The 19,303-nt window shown below is 38.2% G+C and overlaps 1 protein-coding gene and 1 long non-coding RNA gene across 4 annotated transcripts in view; both read right to left on the bottom strand.

Moving 5' to 3' along the window:
* Prkg1 (protein kinase, cGMP-dependent, type I) overlaps positions 1–19,303 on the bottom strand; it is a 1,200,782-nt gene that overhangs the window by 639,208 nt on the left and 542,271 nt on the right. The window lies entirely within an intron of this gene.
* On the bottom strand, positions 9,849–12,702 carry 8430431K14Rik (RIKEN cDNA 8430431K14 gene). The gene has a single exon (NR_002849.1). It is a non-coding gene; the product is annotated as an RIKEN cDNA 8430431K14 gene (long non-coding RNA).

Below are 19,303 nucleotides of genomic sequence, written 5' to 3' on the forward strand. Positions count from 1 at the left end.
CTGATGAGGCATTGCCAATAAGGAAGGTGTGGTGTAAATAAACTGTACTATCTTGTAGCGCTAACTTGCTGTGTGCTGACAGTGATGGTGTTTATTTCATTTAGTGCTTTGAATGCATTATTCCATTTAGTACTCACACAATCAAATCAGGGCAGCACAAATGTAGAAAACTTAACAGCTAAGGAGATAAAGGCAGAGAGATGTAATTTTTCTAACCTCACAAGACCACAGTTTGGGTAGGTTCCTGAAGCTTTGCTTCACTATTAAACCTGGTTTATTCACTTAGAAGAAGAGTGTCTGACAAGCTACCACACATTTCTTGACATTGGTTTTCTCTTCTGTGCATAGTGGCACCTTTCTCATGCATTTGTGATTGAGATCTTTGGCTGCATTTAGTGTTAATTTCTTAGCCCCACACCCAGCACCACCACCTTCTACCTGTTGTCTACCATGTTCTTATAAAATAGCATTCCATACCACCCTGGTCATTCCAGTTAGGTGACCAATGGCTCTGTCTTTTCCTGCACATTGAACATCTTAAAATTGTCATTTCCCAGCATGTGGAGAGACAAGTCTGAAGCCAACATGCAATGCTATTGTAAAAATGTTCACACTGGTCTGAAAATTGGATTCTGTGTGTTTCTCAGTATAGGGTAGAAGGAAATTAGAAAACATTTGCGATTTGAAGTTGCCTTAATAGAAAGGTCAACAGTTATAAATCTAAATTTGGGTTTGAAGCAACACAGAGAAAGGAATGAAGTTATTTCGTGTGGGTCTGTGCTCTACGTATAGTCAATTATACCTCAGAAAGGATAACGAAGCAATGAACCCCTCACTGGTCAAACTGAAGAACTAAGGTAATGCTGCACATCCATGATCCCAACTACTTGGACAGAAGGCTGAGGGGGAACAATTTGAAGTTGTGGCCAGCCTGGGCTACATTTTGAAGTCAAGGCAAGCAAGGGAAAAATTGCTGGAAAAGTAGCTCAATGGTAATAGGCTACCTACCATGTACAAAGCCTTCAGTTCAATATTAACTAACACACACACACACACACTAGCCCATATATGTGCACACACATACTATTCTTTGTGCTATACAACTTTCTAATCAGAAAAGACTGGAGATAAAGATAAAACTGGTATTTTTTTCAGTTAATTATAGTAACATCTGTGAGACGAATTTTAAGAATTAAGGGCCTCAAGTGTACTTTCCAACTTGAGTGAAGTATTTTTTTCTTATGAGGACAGAATATGACTCAACACCCCGTTTAAATGGCACGCTCTCTCTACATTAGCAGCTGCTGACATTTTTCCATTGATGAGTTGAAAATCCTCTGGCAATGATGTATACAAGCAAAGAACAAGAAGAGCAAGAATTCAGAACAAAACACCCCAATGCCTTTTACCCCTGAAATGTAGGGGCCAAAGCTTGCCAGTCGTGAAGAAGTTTCATGAGAAATGTTCTATGACACCAAGACAGTTTTAATTTTAAAATGAAGCCAGTTAATTGCCGTTTCTACAACCTCTCCCTGAATCGTGCAATGTGAAGTTCTCAGCTTGTCCTTTAGGAAGATGTACTGTGCTAAATGAAACCCCACTGGGATGTAAGGTCTTCCCAAATGCTCAGGTGTGCAAAACCGCAGTGTATGAGCACTGGCTAGAAACAAGCCCATGCTGATCGAGAAAGTTATCCAAGAAGGTGGGGCATCTTGGTGGGGAGAGGTTCAGGGCTCCCATTTTCACTAAAGCAGTTGTGAGCGCTGAGGATAGAGATCAATGTGAGTATTCAAAGAAAGAGCAGAATGGTCAATTTCAGCATGAACGGAGAACACTTTAAAATTAAGTTGATGCTAATTCAGAGAACTTATTCTTCAGGTGGCTTGTAGCGTCCTTCTACGTGTCCAGCTTCACTGAGGTATTCTTGGCCCGACTCTGCTGCCTCTCCTACTTCTCTAGCCCTCCTGGGTTCCTTAATCAGGGCATTTGTGTCCCATTTTGTTTGTCAGCATTGTTTATACTCTTATAGCTAGCTCTTGAAAATGCAGATAACAATTCTACAAAGGACTCTGAACATGCTGTGCTGCTATCTTGTCACTAGGAACTGTTGTTGTTATTATTATTACACACACACACATACATACACACACACACACACATGTAATCAAACACAAAACTCAACTCATTTCCCTCACAGCTTGGCTGCCAACATCTAAAGTTGTGTAAGGAGCTGTCTTAGTTAGGGTTTTACTGCTGTGAACAGACACCATGACCAAGGCAAGTCTTATTAAAAAAAAAACATTTAATTGGGGCTGGCTTACAGGTTCAGAGGTTCAGTCCATTATCATCAAGGTGGGAGCATGGCAGTATCCAGGCAGGCATGGCACAGGAGGAGCTGAGAGTTCTATGTCTTTTTTTTTTTATATTTTATTTTATTTTTTTTCCTTTTCCATTTTTTATTAGGTATTTAGCTCATTTACATTTCCAATGCTATACCAAAAGTCCCCCATACCCACCCACCCCCCTTCCCCTACCCACCCACTCCCCCTTTTTGGCCCTGGCGTTCCACCTCACACCAGTCAGAATGGCTAAGATCAAAAATTCAGGTGACAGCAGATGCTGGCGTGGATGTGGAGAAAGAGGAACACTCCTCCATTGTTGGTGGGATTGCAGGCTTGTACAACCACTCTGGAAATCAGTCTGGCAGTTCCTCAGAAAATTGGACATAGTACTACCGGAGGATCCAGCAATACCTCTCCTGGGCATATATCCAGAAGATGCCCCAACTGGTAAGAAGGACACATGCTCCACTATGTTCATAGCAGCCTTATTTATAATAGCCAGAGTTCTATGTCTTAATCCAAAGGCTGCTAGTGGAAGACTGACTTCTAGGCAACTAGGGTGAGGATCTTATACCCACACCCACAGTGACACACCCATTCCAACCAGGTCACACCTATTCCAACAAGGCCACAACTTCAGATGGTGCCACTCCCTGGTCCAAGGATATACAAACCATCACAGGAGCATATAGATACTCATAATGTTTGCTCAGTAAAGACTCAAATGAATTAATGAAACAGGAGGAATCTAAGGGAACACAGGGGATCTTAGCTCTGGATGGACACATCTAACTGCAGCTTTAGGGTTCTGGGACCTGATGCTCTCCATTCTGGTCTACTGTTGACATGCCATGAGTAAAACTATCAAATCCCTTCTCAAACATCTGAATTCCTAGTATTTGTTGATTCTCCTGCCTCTAGATTCAGAGATTATGTTTTCTACATTTAGCACCTAAGCAGTATTTAAGTCCAATAGCAATGCCAGTTGCTACATTCATTAATTGTTTTTACATAAGTTTTTTTTTTTAATTTTTCAAAAGTATTTTTTGGTAGCGGGGGAAGGGGGGTGCTTCTATATAATTTGTTTTTCTATTTTTCTATTTCCAGACACATTATGATGTCAGAACACAATGAAACCATCCACCCCAAGAACATTACCACCCTCAGTTGATCCTTACCCCATCCTTGTTGGATAAATAATATTATTCTCTGAACTCCCAGTTCTTATTTATAAAAGTTGGAGAGAGTATCCTGGTCTACATGTGCTAACTTTATATCTCAGGTGTTTGTCGCCAAACAAAAGCAAATGTCTGTGTGCGTGACTAGAAGTTCTATGAGCTTACCTTGTTCTAGTCTGAGCAGAGTCTATTCAAAAAGACTCTGTATGAACACATGACCTGCTAGAATAGGTACAGTTAGTTCACACATTGGATATATTTGAGACTAAGTTCATATGCGCTTTAATACTTAAATTGCTGGCTGGTGTGTCATCCATTTAAACCCAACAGGATAATTAACTTTCACGTTTCTAACTCTAAGGACAATCATGTCGGGGTTGGAATAAAGTCCAGTTGTGTGTGGGCACCTTCACAACTGCTTTGGGGGGGGGCTCACTTCTTGTTTTACTCAGAAAACAAACAACAAAACTAACATCATCATCAACAAAAACCCATCACTGGTTCTCTTGGTATAGCAATTTATGAAGAAAAGCCCAGAGACCACATTGATTTCATTAAGAATTGCCCCAGATCTCAGGGAACTCCCAGAGACTGAGCCACCAACAAGGAGCATACAAAGGATGGTTGGATGTTCCCCCAACCACAACACATATATAGCAGAGGTCTGACTGGTCTGGTCTCAGTAGGAGAAGATGCTCTTAATCATTGAAAGACTTGAGGCCCCAGGGAAGGGGGAGGTCTGGTGGGGTGAAGCAACGTCTCAAAGGAGAAGAAAAATGGTATGAACAACTGGGGTGGGGACTGAGGAGGGACAACGACCAGAATGTAAATAAATAAAATAATTTTTTAAAAAGAATTTGCCCCAAAGCTCTAGGCCCTTTCGTTTTTCTATTTTGTCTGTTGCCTAGCTTTTCAAATGGTGTGTAAGTGAGTGTGTGGAACTGGTGTGCAAGTGAGTGTGTGCAACTGATATGTATGTAACTGTGTGGAGCTGGTATGTGTGTGACTGAGTGTGTACAATTGATGTGCAAGCGAGTATGTACAACTGGTGAGACACTTTTGCTTTTATTTTTGTCAGTTCTTTATTTGAACCCTGAATATATTTTAAAATGTCTCACATTTTTAATGCAACAAGTTATTAATGGATGCCCCATGAGTAGAAGAGACTATGATGAAATCAAAATTAGATTGATACTAGTTTTCCCAGAAAAATGAAAGACCTTGATTCTTGTTGCTGTTAAATAACTGGTTATTTAAATGCAAGGTGGTCAGTTACTAGAAGTTGGTTCACATCCAAGACACATGTCTCACAGATATTTGTTTCTATGAGTAAATATAACTGAGGTATCAGGAGATGGTGTAGAAGAAGCAAGCTTGGCTCTGTTTCCTGGATAACCTTCTTTTCTGTGACCATAACACAAACAATAGACATACACATTCTAATCAGTCTATTAAAAAATTAACTATATTGAAAATATTTCTTTTCAGTCTCTCTTACACACACACACACACACACACACACACACACACACACACACACACACACACATTATAACTGTACTGCAGATGGCAACAATATATAGAGATTGGTTCACTTGTTGTAACCCTGACATAGTAGTATAATATTTTATAGTATATAGTGGTCTGGTACACCAAGATCAAGAAAAGCTTGACATGGGACTTAGGAGAAGCTTCTGTGATTCCTTTGCAGTATCCATAACTATTTTAAAATTAAAAGTTTGTTTATTAAACAGTGCATAACAACTCAAAATCAATCAAGTAGGAAGGAAGGTCTGTTAACGTGACAGTACAAATAAAGAATGGAGAAAAGGTTTGCTGTTGTTGTGACTTTTTCTTCACTTATTTTGTTTTGTTTTTGAGAGAAGAAACTATGTAATCTTTGGGTGACTTGGAAATCACTGTGTAGTCCAGGCTGGCCTTGAACTCACAGTGATGGCTGCCTCTGACCACTGAGTGCTTGGGGTAAAGGCAATAGCCACAATGCCCATCCAGAATAGAGATTTTAAAAAGTAGCATGTTCCTATTTAATCTATAGTTTGTTTTTTTCTTACATACAATAGAAACTAGTGTGGCCTTTACTGGATGCTAGGCTATAAACTTCCTACTTAAGCTCCCATCAGATCCTGGCACCTGAAAAGTCATCTGGTGCTCTCTGCTATTAAACAGACTCCACTTAGAGGGGATGGGAAAACACAAGGCTCATCTTAGAGTAAACATACTGATCACCCCATAGGAGGCTGTTAGAGACGGGGCCCGGAGAAGCACATGAGACAGGGGGCAGTGGCCTCAACAATTCCTGTTCTGATAAAGCCAGGGTACTTGACTGATGATGATTCTACTAGAGGAATGTAACCCTTGGGTGACTTGGAAATCACTGCATAGTCTACGATGGCCTTGAGCTCACAACAATGGCTGCCTCTGCTACATCTGTTGATAGCTGCTGGGGAAAGAGAGCTTTTTTAAAACAGTGTAGCCACTAGTGAGTTGTCCCTGCTCCTGTCAAAACTCTCTCACTTATGCTTAAGGAAGCCTCCCTAAGAAAACTCGTTGAGTCACATAAAAAATATATATATAAGCTGACAGGTGCTAGAGGAGATGATGAAGGAGATCAGAAGGAGTAGGAGGGAAGGCAAGAAGTCAGCAGTAAATGTACCTTATATGCATGTATGAAAATGCCATAATGAAAGCTATTATTAATATAATCAATACATACTGATTAAACACTTAAAAAGATATCTGTGAATAAACATCCTGTAGATCATATAAATGTGTGATGATGCGTAGAAGATACAACAGAGGCAATCACAGAGAGCATGCAACATTAGCTTGTTCAGAACTGCCTTGCCTATACTGAAAAAGAGATAGAAGTTTTATTTCTCATTGCATCACAAAGAACAGTGCAATATTCTGCCATTACAACTTTGTGTGTTTTCTCTACTTAGTGATAGTTTCTCCCAGAAAGCTTTTATTTGTTTCATAAACTACCTCTTTAAATTTTATGGTACAAAGGAAGGTATTCTATGAGGCAAACTACAAAGCCATAGTCTTGTTTGGTTGCTTAGGCACTCAAGTTTCCTATTTGTGAAATTCATTAGGCAAAGAGGCTATGCAATCTGGAATTGAGCCTCTGTCTCTAATGCACTAATCATGCCTTTTGACTTATGCATGCAATAAGGAGACGATTGTCTCTAATGCAATCGGCTGTATGCATTATTTACATCCTCTGGTGCATTAGTAAGCGATAGGGGGAGCTGGGGGTGGGGGTGGGGGTGAGGGTGGGGGATCAGTGGAGCCAGTTTTCTTCTGTGCCCTGGTTGGTAATGCTGTTTCCTGTTAGAGCACACAGAGGGCACATCCCTTGTGTATATGGGGTTTTCCCCTTCTCTGCTCTCTTCACACCTTCACTTCACTGATCTGTCAGAAGCCTAATGCTGAAGACTGTCAAGATTCTTATCTACCTGCTTGTCTCGAGGCCAGCTGAGGAAACTACTCCATCACTGTGGCTTTCTTTACTGATTCTTTTCTGGCTCACCTAGTTATTGTTTCAGATCTCAAGAGTGTTTGCTTTAAAAACAAGCAAACCAACACACACACACACACACACACACACACACACACACAGAGAGAGAGAGAGAGAGAGAGAGAGAGAGGAACTCGAACACACACACAGTTCTGTCATTAATCCATTTGCATTAACCACTAATAATTTTTATAACTAATTGAGCCTACACGTGCTCTTATTTTACTGAGCAGTTAGCAAGGCTGGTCTTGTGTTTAGTATTGCCACACACACACACACCCTGTAGGGTGAAGTGAGCAATGTGGATCTGGTCAACACAGAAACCACAACTGTGGTCATCATGGAAGTCATGTTGATACAGGGTTACTTCTTGAAATATGAATAAATGAATGAAAATACGTTTTTCAAACTCAGAAAGATCCCTATTAGATCACAAAACCTTCTTATTCAAAGAAGAATATTTTTGCCTTTGTCTTTCTTTTTGCCAAGATTAGCTCTTTTCTGTAACCACAATTTGGCCAGGACTTGATGTATTTTGGTAAGATTTCTTTAAACATTTACATAGTTTGGACATAAAAAACCTCTTTATTTTATTAATGCCTCAGCTTCCACATTATCTTATATTGTTGGAGATGATTAAAGTAGAACCCAAATAAACCTTCAGGGTTGGTCTTGATAATTTTTATTCAAATGTTAAGAAAGCAAGAAGCAAGAGTTTTGGGGGTTGGGGATTTAGTTCAGTGGTAGAGCACTTGCCTAGCAAGCACAAGGCCCTGGGTTCGGTCCTCAGCTCTGAAAAAAAAAAAAAAAAACAAAAAGAGCAAAAGTTTCTAATGCTCCAAATATGTCTGCATCAGGATATATTTCTTTCAATGAAAATATACAGAACACAAGGAAACACAGAGAAGACAAAGGGGCCAGCATGGTCAGAAACTATAAATCATGTATTCAAATCAATTTCTCATTGGTTTTTATTTTAAAATTGGACATAAGCCTTTCAGGAAGTTTCTAAAGCATTGTTAGCCCTTCACATCATCCAGAATCCTTGTTAAAACCTGTGTTCATGGATTCTCCATCCATAGCTGAGGCCTATGCGTGGCCCAAGGTTACAGCTACACATTGAGAGGTTATAGCTCTACACTGATCACTTAGGTGGACCCAGAGCATGTTCTTCATATTTCTGGATGAAAGAAAAAAATGTCCTCCATACAGCAAGGCGAAGTGCTCACATGCACTTATGATCCTTTCCTTCCATGAGATCTCTAAGGTTCAAGACGCACATGTGTCTTGCTCATGTCACACAGCCAGTTGAAGAGCAGGACTTGAGTTCCGAAAGCCTGTGACAGTAAAGTACATAACTCATAAACAACTTCACGAGTATTTTTCAGGTCTTCTGGAACAAATCAAAGCTCCAAGCCCCTTTCACTCACTACTCAAAATTTATCGAGACATGGCAGTATCAACTGAACAGAAATATTCGTATGAGAGGCCTTGTGCCAGGAAAAAAGACCCATCAGCACAAAACTCCGGTGTCTACTGTGGGCCATAGGAAGTTACATTTAGTTATCGATACGTGAAGCATCTCCTATCTGTAATACCATAGAAATGATAGCATTCTCAGCTTAAGAGCTGTAGTGGCTAACAATGAGAGGACAGGGTCAAAAGAAGGGGTTCATGGAAGAATCAGAGAGTAAGGACTGATTTTAGGTGGGCACTATCATCTGGTGGAGGGGAGAGAGAGAGAGAGAGAGAGAGAGAGAGAGGGTGAAAGAAAAAAATCTGTTCATATGATATATGTGAGATATATAAAGAGTCGCATTTAAAGTTAAATGTCAATATAACTGAATATTTAGGCTTATTTCATACTTGTCAGCAACATTATTGTCTTTATAAAGTATATCATATGAAGTGTTATAATTTCACAATAAGCATTTTATAATATTTATAAAAATCATATGAAAGTATATATAATAAATAAGCCTTAGAATAGACCTTTCAAATTTTATTCTTATCAGAAGAAAACTCCATTTCTCATACACTTGAATGATAATTTTGCCACTAATAAACTAAGCTGATTTGTGCATGATGGAAAGACAATATTAATTGTTCATATTAGTAGAAATAGCTGCTTTATTGTAAGGGTTGGTAATCTGAAAATTCTGCAAAGCTTAGTTTTTAAAACTTTCCCTTCCCTAACTGTAGTTTTCCTTCTGCCTCTTGCCCCCTTTGCCCCTCTTCCTCTCTCTCTCTCTCTCTCCATAACCCCTTTACTTCTTCATGTTTTCTATTCACTTCTATTTCTTTCTTCCAGTTTGGGGCATTTCCATTTTGACCAAGGTCAGATAAAATGGTTTCTAAGTGTGTAAAAACGAGGACTAATCAGGATCAGATAAGGTCAGAACTAGGTTAGATGAGGCAATAAATAATGTGCTTCTTTGGTTATGAAATAAACAGACTCAAAGAAGCAAAGTTGTCCCTTTCCTCCTTGCCCAGCAAGTCATCAAGTGAAGAACTAGAATAAATTATTAATCCACCTAGCTTTCGAATGTCTATAGTCCCTTTTCTCAATAGCTACCTTACCTAGTCGAAAAGGGGACAAGCTGGGTGCTTACAGAAGCTTCACTTAGAATCAAGCCTCTATTATATCTCCACATGCTAAGATTAGAACCCGATATAATATAGATCCTTCAGAGTCTGAGTTCTATGAGATTATGGATAGTATAGTCTTTCCCAGATATTTAACTTGACTTTCTGCTATAGAAGATAGTTAAAGCTATTTTTTTTCTTAACAGGTTTATTCTTCCACTTTTTCTTCAATAAAGACAGTCCCTAGTTTTCTTTCTCTCAAGTTTGCTTTCCCAAGTGAAGTGAACGTCCCTAAGCAATAAAACTTCACTCTGCTCAATACTGAAAAATAGATAATGCCAAAAGTAGTTAAAAAAAGGGAATGTGTTCTTTTCCAGAAAGTTATTTCCAAGGGCAGCTAATCAATTTGATTAGTGAGCTTTGATCTGAAATTGCTGCTGTTCTGATGGTAAGGGAATACTCTCCCATCTGCACTGGGAATGGCAGAGCTATAAAGCTTCGGAAACTGTGACAGCCCTCGTGTACTTCAATAGCAAAAACATTTTAGGAAATTCAGAAAAAAAAAAGAGTAAAAAAAGGGAAGTTTTATAAATTTCAGTTTATTTTCCCCCTACCATTCTCTCAAAAATATAAACATGAATAAATGGCACCACTGAAGAAAAAAAATATGTGTAACCATACAGTACAGTCATCCAGGCTTTCCATAATTATTTTCTTTGGGCGCTCAAGGGGCTTTTAGACTTCCCTGAGCAGTTATAATACCCACCTAGGCTAGGATCTCTCTTGTTATATCTGAGGAGAACCAATGAGTTGGTTAGTTAGTTTTTTTTTTCAACATGATACAAGGTACAGTCATCTAAGAAGGAACATCAAATGAGAAAATGCTTCCATAAGACGGATCTGTAGGTAAGACCATTGAGCATTTTTCTCTATTAATGATTTATATGGGAGGGCCAGCTCATTGTGGGTTGTCCTGGCGTGTATAATAAAGCAAAATGAACAATCTAGAAAGAACATGCCAGTAAGCAGCATTTCTCCATTGCGCCTCTTTCCATTTCTGCCTCTGGGTTCCTGCCTAAACCTCCTGCTTGTCTTCCTTTCACAATCAACTATAAAATCATAAGCTAAAATAAATCTTTTTATCCCCAAGTTGCTATTGGTCATGGTGATTACCACAGCAACACCATGCAAACTAAGAAAACCACAAAATCTTCCAGTTATTTAAGAGCATACCAAAGGTATTATGGTAAGGTGTTGTCACAGCCTTGGGTTGAAGACAGAGCTTGTCACTTACAGATTGAAAGAGTCTTTGTTCTAGGATATTCAGTATATGTATCTTAGGTATGGTTGGGAAATCTAGAGTTCGTTGATGAATAAAACCATCATTGTTATTTCAAATGTTGGCAATCTATTGAAGGCAGAAGTGTAACTAAACCAAGAACACAACTGTGCAAGAGCAATAGAACAGGTGCTTCTGGGCTGCTGAGGAAAGACCAAAGTGGTGCCTCTCAGGAGGCTTCTGGAAGAGGGTGAGTTGGATTTTGAATTTACTGGATGAAAAAAGAATCAGCAATTAGTTAGAGAAGCAGGGTAGAAGAGAGTCTATTTGGGAAGGGAAAGTCATTCCAAACTGAAAAGGAAGCTGGCTTTTGGAAAGAACAAATCACTTAGAAGAGGAGAACACAATATGAGAACTGGGGCAGGAGGTGAGTCTGGAGTCTGAGTGTCAGCTGGCTTCAGATGTGGAGCCATGTGAACTGGAGCAAGAAGTGCATCTCCAACTCCAGACAAGTGAAATCTGTGCACCTACAAATACAGTGTGAACGAATGTGCTGAATCTTAGGGAGTTTGAGATTTTTCCCCAGAAAAGCAGAGAAAGCCAAACAAGGGTCTTAAGAAGGGAGTGCCACAGTTGAATTTGAAATTTTCAAAAGGTCACTTCTTGTCTGTTGAGGAACAGATGGGGAAGTCAACAGTTGGTGCATAGGATTCTTGCTTAGAAGGCTAATTAAAAAAACGTAGACAAACGATAGTGATTAAAACCTGTTTATGCTGCAGCTGATTATCTGATACTCAACTAGCTGATTCCTTTCTAACCAACCTATCTAGTTTAGCTAGTTGGTCATGGGATCATGGACACCACCTACATCATTCTTCCCTACCAACTGTAGTGATTAAGTCCCTGACCCCAGCGGTCTTTGTTGGACAGCTCTCTGTCACAGCAGAGTTACAGGAGGTTTTATTTGCAGTCTAATGGATGGAGCAGTAGCTTTTATCATCTATCATCCCTTCTTCTCTTGTAGCTCCTAAATTATTAAGGAAAAAACAAATCCCAGTGAGAATAGATTAGGAGGTGGCAGTAAGACTTTAAAACCAGTCAACACAATGGCCAGCCTTGAGCAAAGTTCAGATGCAATTAGGGACTAAGTAATCTTCTGTCATATTAATTAAACATGCCTTCGAAAAATGAAGTGAGATTAAAAAAACTAATTAGGTTAATTATACCATCTTCACATGTTACTTTATACCCATAACCGGCTTGGTCTAGCCAAGTACTTCTCATAGTACATTTAATCCAAAGAAACTTTAAGTGATTTTAGAAGAAGCTGAATTGTATTTTCCAGCATCTTAGGTCAATAGGGTCTACTGACAGGAGGCATAACAAGGAGACTTAGGTGTCCATAGCAGAAACACTACAAGAGAGACTCCGATGTAAATAATTAATGACCTATCACCAAACTAAGGTTTTCAAGGCAGAGGAAAAAGAGATTTGATTTCAAACGAGCACGGGCCACAGGAAACTTAACATTTCATGTCCATTTCTAATTGATGACCTAGAGTGTGTGAAAATTAATTGTCATTTCATATGATTTCTTGTGGGCTAGAGGAATATGCTCACAATAAACTTGGGAGGGTTGATTTGATTTGAAAAAGAAATTTCCAGGTGATTTTCTTAAATACAAAACTTATTCTTTTTTTTCTTTTTTAATATTTTTATTAGGTATTTTCCTCATTTACATTTCCAATGCTATCCCAAAACTCCCCCATACACTCCCCCCCACTTCCCTACCCACCCACTCCCACTTTTTGGCCCTGGCATTCCCCTGTACTGGGGCATATAAAGTTTGCATGACCAATGGGCCTCTCTTTCCAGTGATGGCCGACTAGGCCATCTTTTGATACATATGCAGCTAGAGACACGAACTCTGGGGGGTACTGGTTAGTTCATATTGTTGTTCTACCTATAGGGTTGCAGTTCCCTTTAGCTCCTTTGGTACGTTCTCTAGCTCCTCCATTAGGGGACCTGTGATCCATCCAATAGCTGACTGTGAGCATCCACTTCTGTGTTTGCTAGGCCCCGGCATAGTCTCACAAGAGATATCTATATCAGGGTCCTTTCAGCAAAATCTTGCTAGTGTATGCAATGGTGTCAGCATTTGGAGGCTGATTATGGGATGGATCCCTGGATATGGCAGTCTCTAGATGGTCCATCCTTTTGTCTCAGCTCCAAAATTTGTCTCTGTAACTCTTTCCATTGGTGTTTTGTCCCCAATTCTAAGAAGGGGCAAAGTGTCCACACTTTGGTCTTCGTTCTTCTTGAGTTTCATGTGTTTTGCAAATTTTATCTTATATCTTGGGTATTCTAAGTTTCTGGACTAATATCCACTTATCAGTGAGAACATATCATTTGAGTTCTTTTGTGATTGGGTTACCTCACTCAGGATGATGCCCTCCAGGTCCAACCATTTGCCTAGGAATTTCATAAATTCATTCTTTTTAATAGCTGAGTAGTACTCCATTGTGTAAATGTACCACATTTTTTTGTATCCATTCCTCTGTTGAGGGGCATCTGGGTTCTTTCCAGCTTCTGGCTATTATAAATAAGGCTGCTATGAACATAGTAGAGCATATGTCTTTCTTACCAGTTGGAACATCTTCTGGATATATGCCCAGGAGAGGTATTGCTGGATCTTCTGGTAGTACTATGTCCAATTTTCTGAGGAATCACTAGACTGATTTCCAGAGTCGTTGTACAAGCTTGCAATCCCACCAACAATGGAGGAGTGTTCCTCTTTCTCCACATCCTCGCCAGCATCTGCTGTCACCTGAATTTTTGATCTTAGAAAACTTATTCTTGTGACCTTACTATGTGCTACTATTGTTATCTGTGTGGAACAACATTGAGAATTATAGTCTTGCTACTGATAGTGAGAAGCAGTTACCTGGAGGTGTCCTCCTTTGGTAAGGGGTTGAAAAGGACAGATAATATACAGGACACAGAATGCTATGAAGTGCAGGAAAACCAACATACCCCCTTTCGGTGACTTAATATAAAGTTAATGATGTTGTTATTACTCAAAGACCAACATGCAAATAAAAAAATAATATGTAGAAAAGATCCACTTAAAATTTCTCAGGAACCTAAGATTACATATTACTTACTGGACTACAGTGGGGAAAATTCTGAATTCTAATGATTTAGATTTATTTGAGAGTTTCTGTGATAATTCCTTGATGCAACCATCACTTGAGCTACAGAGAGTAGCACCATTACCTTAGTGATAATGGAGACTCCGTGTCTGCAAGTTGTTTTCTTAGTAAAGAAAGAAATATTGTAAGCTGTATTTTCAACTGAGTGTACAGTGGGAAAAATGATCTGGCAGAATAATAAGAATAATGAACATACTCAAAGATTTATTTTTCCATTGCTAATAAAGAAAAAAAAAAAGAAACTGGTCACTTAAGACCAAGGAAGATAAAACAGAATGATTAACTGACAGCTGGTAGCAAGATACAATCAAAAAAGTGATTCAAAGATGTGACTATGGTCAGTTTTGTCCTAGAGGAAAATAAGAATACATTGGGATATTTTACTACCAAATGTGAGAAAGAAGTATTAGTGATATATTTATAAGAATCTCATTCACTTATAAGAAGAATGCTCCTCATTTATAAGAATCTCACTCACTCATTCATTTTTCAGTGATAGAGGAGGTCCTAAATAAATATATCAATGGATCTCACATATCATATCACTGTTTCAAAATTTCTAAACCACTGGCATTTATAACCCTCTCAGAGCATCAGCATATAGTAAATATTTATCTGTCAAAATAAATAGAAGATTTCCTGTTCAAAACATTCTCCACAGAAACATGCATAATGTTTCACTTAAAACTTGCTTATGAACAAATTCTTAAAATCACACCTCCTGATGGATGAGTGAACTACATTCTTCGTCAAATGCTTGCATAACATTGCCAGCTCCAGATAACGAGCAGATGTAAACTTCAGTACACAGCACAAGTCAATGCTGTAATCTCAAGAAGAATTTCCTATGGTTTCAATAAATAACAAGTATAAAAATGAAATTGAATTTCCCTCACAAATGATCTTTACAGCCAATTCCACAGAAGACATACACATATGAGGCTCATGAAATAACCTTTGTGTCATTATACATAGAACTGTCAATGTTAAATATATCTTGGCTGTAAGGTAAGTGTATCCATAACATGGCTGTCTGATTTTTTGATGAATTATTAATAGTGATAGCAGCTGTAATCCTCACTGAGAAATCCACTTTAAAATGAAAAGAGAGTCAGATGTGGTGGGCATAAAACTATAAACCAAGAACTGGAGAAGCTCAGCATAGAAGGATTGGTGTGAGTTTTAAGCTAGCCTGGGTTACATAGATAGAAGAATTGGTATGAGTTTTAAGTTATCCTGGAAAGTTCAAGGTTAGCCTTTGCTGCAGTGTGAGATGGTCTCAAAAGAAGACAAAAAGTTAGAGATGGTAGTTGGAGAGTGTTAGTGTTTGTGGGTGTGACCTGTAAAACTACACACTTGTAAAGAATTGTGCCATTCATTCATACTCATGAATTTGGTACATTTGATAATTAATAAATGCCCATTAAAATCATTAAAAATCCTCTTAAGAGCGCTTCCTTCATGGAGTACTACTATGCAGCTATTAAAAACAATGAGTTCATGAAATTCTTAGGCAAATGGATGGAACTAGAAAATATCATTCTGAGTGAGGTAACCCAATCACAAAAGAACACACATGGTATGCACTCACTGATAAGTGGGTATTAGCCCAGAAGCTCGCCATACCCAAGATACAACTCACAGACAACATGAAGTTCAAGAGGAAGGAAGACCACAGGGCTACTCGAAGCAGGCTTTGCTAATCTGGTAAGACATTCTGTTTAACTCCCCAAAAGTCACATTATGAAATTGAAATAGAAGGAGCCGAGGATAATAGCAACCTTTACATTTTACTGGAATTCTGCATCTATCAGATCTTGATTCCTAAGTGTGTAAATAGAGAGGAAATTCTCCTAACTAATCAGGTCATCTCAGGTAGTAAACACACATCTCAGAAGGGACACTTGCCACTCGTACTAGTTATAAATGATTTACTGAAGTGTTCACAGGAAAGCAAACTTCAAGGTGGACAACAGTAAAAGAAAACACAAAGCATTGCATCAGCTAAAACCTTGTTTGCAGAGTGGTTTCTTTAATACTGAGCCTGCGTTTTCCTCCAGTTTAACTAGACAGAAAACACCAACTGGGCATGGCAGCGATGCTGCAGTGGGGGAAGGATTATAGAAGCAATGCTTTTATATATTCATACTCAATAAAAGAACAACTGTATTTTCTAAGTATTTCCTTAGGTCTCAATAGAGACCTAGTCATCACAGGTACTCACGGGATTTGGGCTGATCTGAAGATACACAGGGAAGAAACAAAATGTTATTGGAGCTGACATAATTTTCTTGTGATGAGTAAACACAAACTTAACTTCAAATGATTAGGCCATGGCTGGCAAATGAATACTGTGACAGTGACATAAATGAGTGATGAGAGTGGACAAAAGCAGTGGCCACAGGGCATTTCCTTCATCTGTATTGTACTTTATGAAAAACTCCTCTGAAAGGGCCTTGGTCATGGCGCCACTTCCTTATCAGAAAGATAGAAATGTTACGTTTTCTATGAAAATGTCAATTCGGCCCTGTGACATGAGAAAATATAACCTTAGCCTCATCACACTAACCTTAAGATAATGTGACACTTCATCTTTCAGACAGGGCACATTGCAAGAAAATGACATTCCTACAGGCAAACAAAGGCAGCTTAATTAGGTCACTGGAAAATGCCAGAAGGAAGAATGTGGTAGTTCTAAGCAAACAGTTTGGGTCTCAGAACAGCTGATAATGGAAAAGACATTGCAGGTTTCTCCCCAGAACCTCAAGATTTTCTATTAAAATCTGATAATATATTAAATAACAAGCCAATAGAAATTTGTTGCTAAAATGTTGCTGCAAATGAGATACTCCTGAAGACACATTGAGAAATAGCCTCTCTTAGTCTTCTTTATGTTACTGTGATAAACATATGACCAAAACCAACTGGAGGGAAAAAAAGGTTTATTTCATCTTACAAGTTAGAGCCCATGGGTTAGAGGAGTCAGGGCAGGAACTTGAAACAGGAACCTGGAAGCAGAAACTAACACAGAGAAAATGGCGAAAATATCCTTACTGGCTTGTTTTCTATGGCTTGCTCAGCCTACTCTCTTATATAATCCACAACCACCTCCCCAGAGGTAGCATTGTCCACTGTGGGCTAAGTCCTCCTACATCAATCATTCATTAAGAAAATAGCTCAGTCAGTCAGAAAACAAATGAAAGGATCATTTTGGATATATACACACACATATATGTATATATACACACAAATATATATATATATAAATGGAATTTGATATTACTGTCAATTATTAGATGTTATAGTATATATATATATATATATATAAAATGCTTCAAAGAAAAATCAAATTATTTGGTGAGATACAAACAATAACTGTAATATATCTTAGTAAAAGCTTTAAAGATTATCTATAGATCAAGGACACAAACACAATAGTCAAACCACTGGGTTTTTAAGCAGTATTTGTAAGCTTCATTAAGTAGCTTTTATTACGGTAAATGGCATCATGATGCCAAACCTCTCTGCTGTGTTAATTTAGAGGTAGGAGACAGACTCTTTTGAAAAGAAGGAAACCAGTGTTTAAATATTATTCTGGTTTGGAAAGTATGAAATGATTACAATGTCTTCTTTCTTACAACTGCTCATTGATTTTTTTCTGTTCGCATTGAGAATACAAGTTGTTAGGTTTTTTTTTTGATAATTTAAGAATATAGTAAAATCTAACTCTAGAGAGACCCATGAGTCCATACAAATGAAAGTGAAAAGCATAACCACAATGGCATGAATATAATTGTTGAAAGAAGAAATTGTTACACTTCTTAACAATGCAATAACTGGAATCAAAGGCGTTATTGTTATTATGCTCCTGCCTAATATTTAAGCTTCTTATTCCAAACTCTTCTAAGGTACAAAAATCCTGTACATGTTCCTATTAATCATATATCCAGGAAGTGCTTTGTATCAAGTAAGGCCTACTTCATTGGAAAAGAACTGGCTCTTATCAAAGTAACAAAGAACAGCTCTTCAGCTGCTATTAAGTCACATACTTCCACAAGGGCAAATTTGTTACCAATTCAGATGAAGGTACAATCATCCACTGCTTCACTGTAATATAGAATAAAAGATGCTCAATTCAAATACAGGTGAAGTTCAGTTTCAAGTAGACGGTTGACCTTTATCAATGAAGATCATTCTGGGTAGGACATTTCTATTTCAAGGGGCTCTTGTACAGGATCACTTTGACATCCTCATTTTTCTTTCATGTCTCTTTTACTTCCTTCTCTTCTGTTGCTGTCTAACACTTCAAGTACTATGTAGAATGAGTGGAGAAACCAGATACATTGTTTTTCCTAATTTTAGTAGAATTGTTTTGTAGATTGGTTACAAAAATCTTTTCAATAGTGTTTGGCAGTACATACAAATAAATAAAAACTCTATGACCCACTGTAAACTTGTGTAGGGAAAAGATACCTAGTAATTTTGAGTATATATACCAATAGAAAAATAACAGAATTTAAGACTTAACCATTGAAATGAAATCACCAAGAAAACAACTGCTGATTCTATGACTCTATCTTAAAAATAGTTTTAGTGATGAGGGAGGGGTTGCTAGCTTATTACCCTTAATGATTAAGAAGAACTTGTTGCATTGCTCCTCAAAGGAGAGATATGAATAGGCACCTAGACTCATAAAAATATTCTCTTCAGGGGTAGTCATTGCTTCAACTTTGCTTTAAAGAATGCGCTTAAGGGCCAACAGTATGTCATCTGTCTTCTTCGAGACATCCTTGCTTTTTTTCTGTCTCCACTCATTTATGGAAATAAGAAATGGTTCTTTAGTATGAGTGTAGCTTTTCTGTGTTTTTTTATGTCCACTTACAACAGGGATGACCACAATAACTGAGACCTCAGATAATAATGATCTGGGGTAATCATGTGGAAATTCTATACAATTGTTGACAGCTTCTTTTAGTTGTGCTGCCCTCTACAAAGTTTTTGTTGTTGTTTGTTTTTGTTTTTGTTTGGTGTCTGTGGGAAATGAGACAATTATGTAGCCTAACAACTATATAGTCTTTTTAACGAAAGATATGGCAATACGCCCAATGAGGCTGTATAGACCTAAGAATTCACAAAAAGGTTGTAGAGGAATTTTAATCCAGCAA

Source organism: Mus musculus, chromosome 19 (genome assembly GCF_000001635.26).
Source record: "Mus musculus strain C57BL/6J chromosome 19, GRCm38.p6 C57BL/6J".
Classification (NCBI taxonomy): domain Eukaryota; kingdom Metazoa; phylum Chordata; class Mammalia; order Rodentia; family Muridae; genus Mus; species Mus musculus.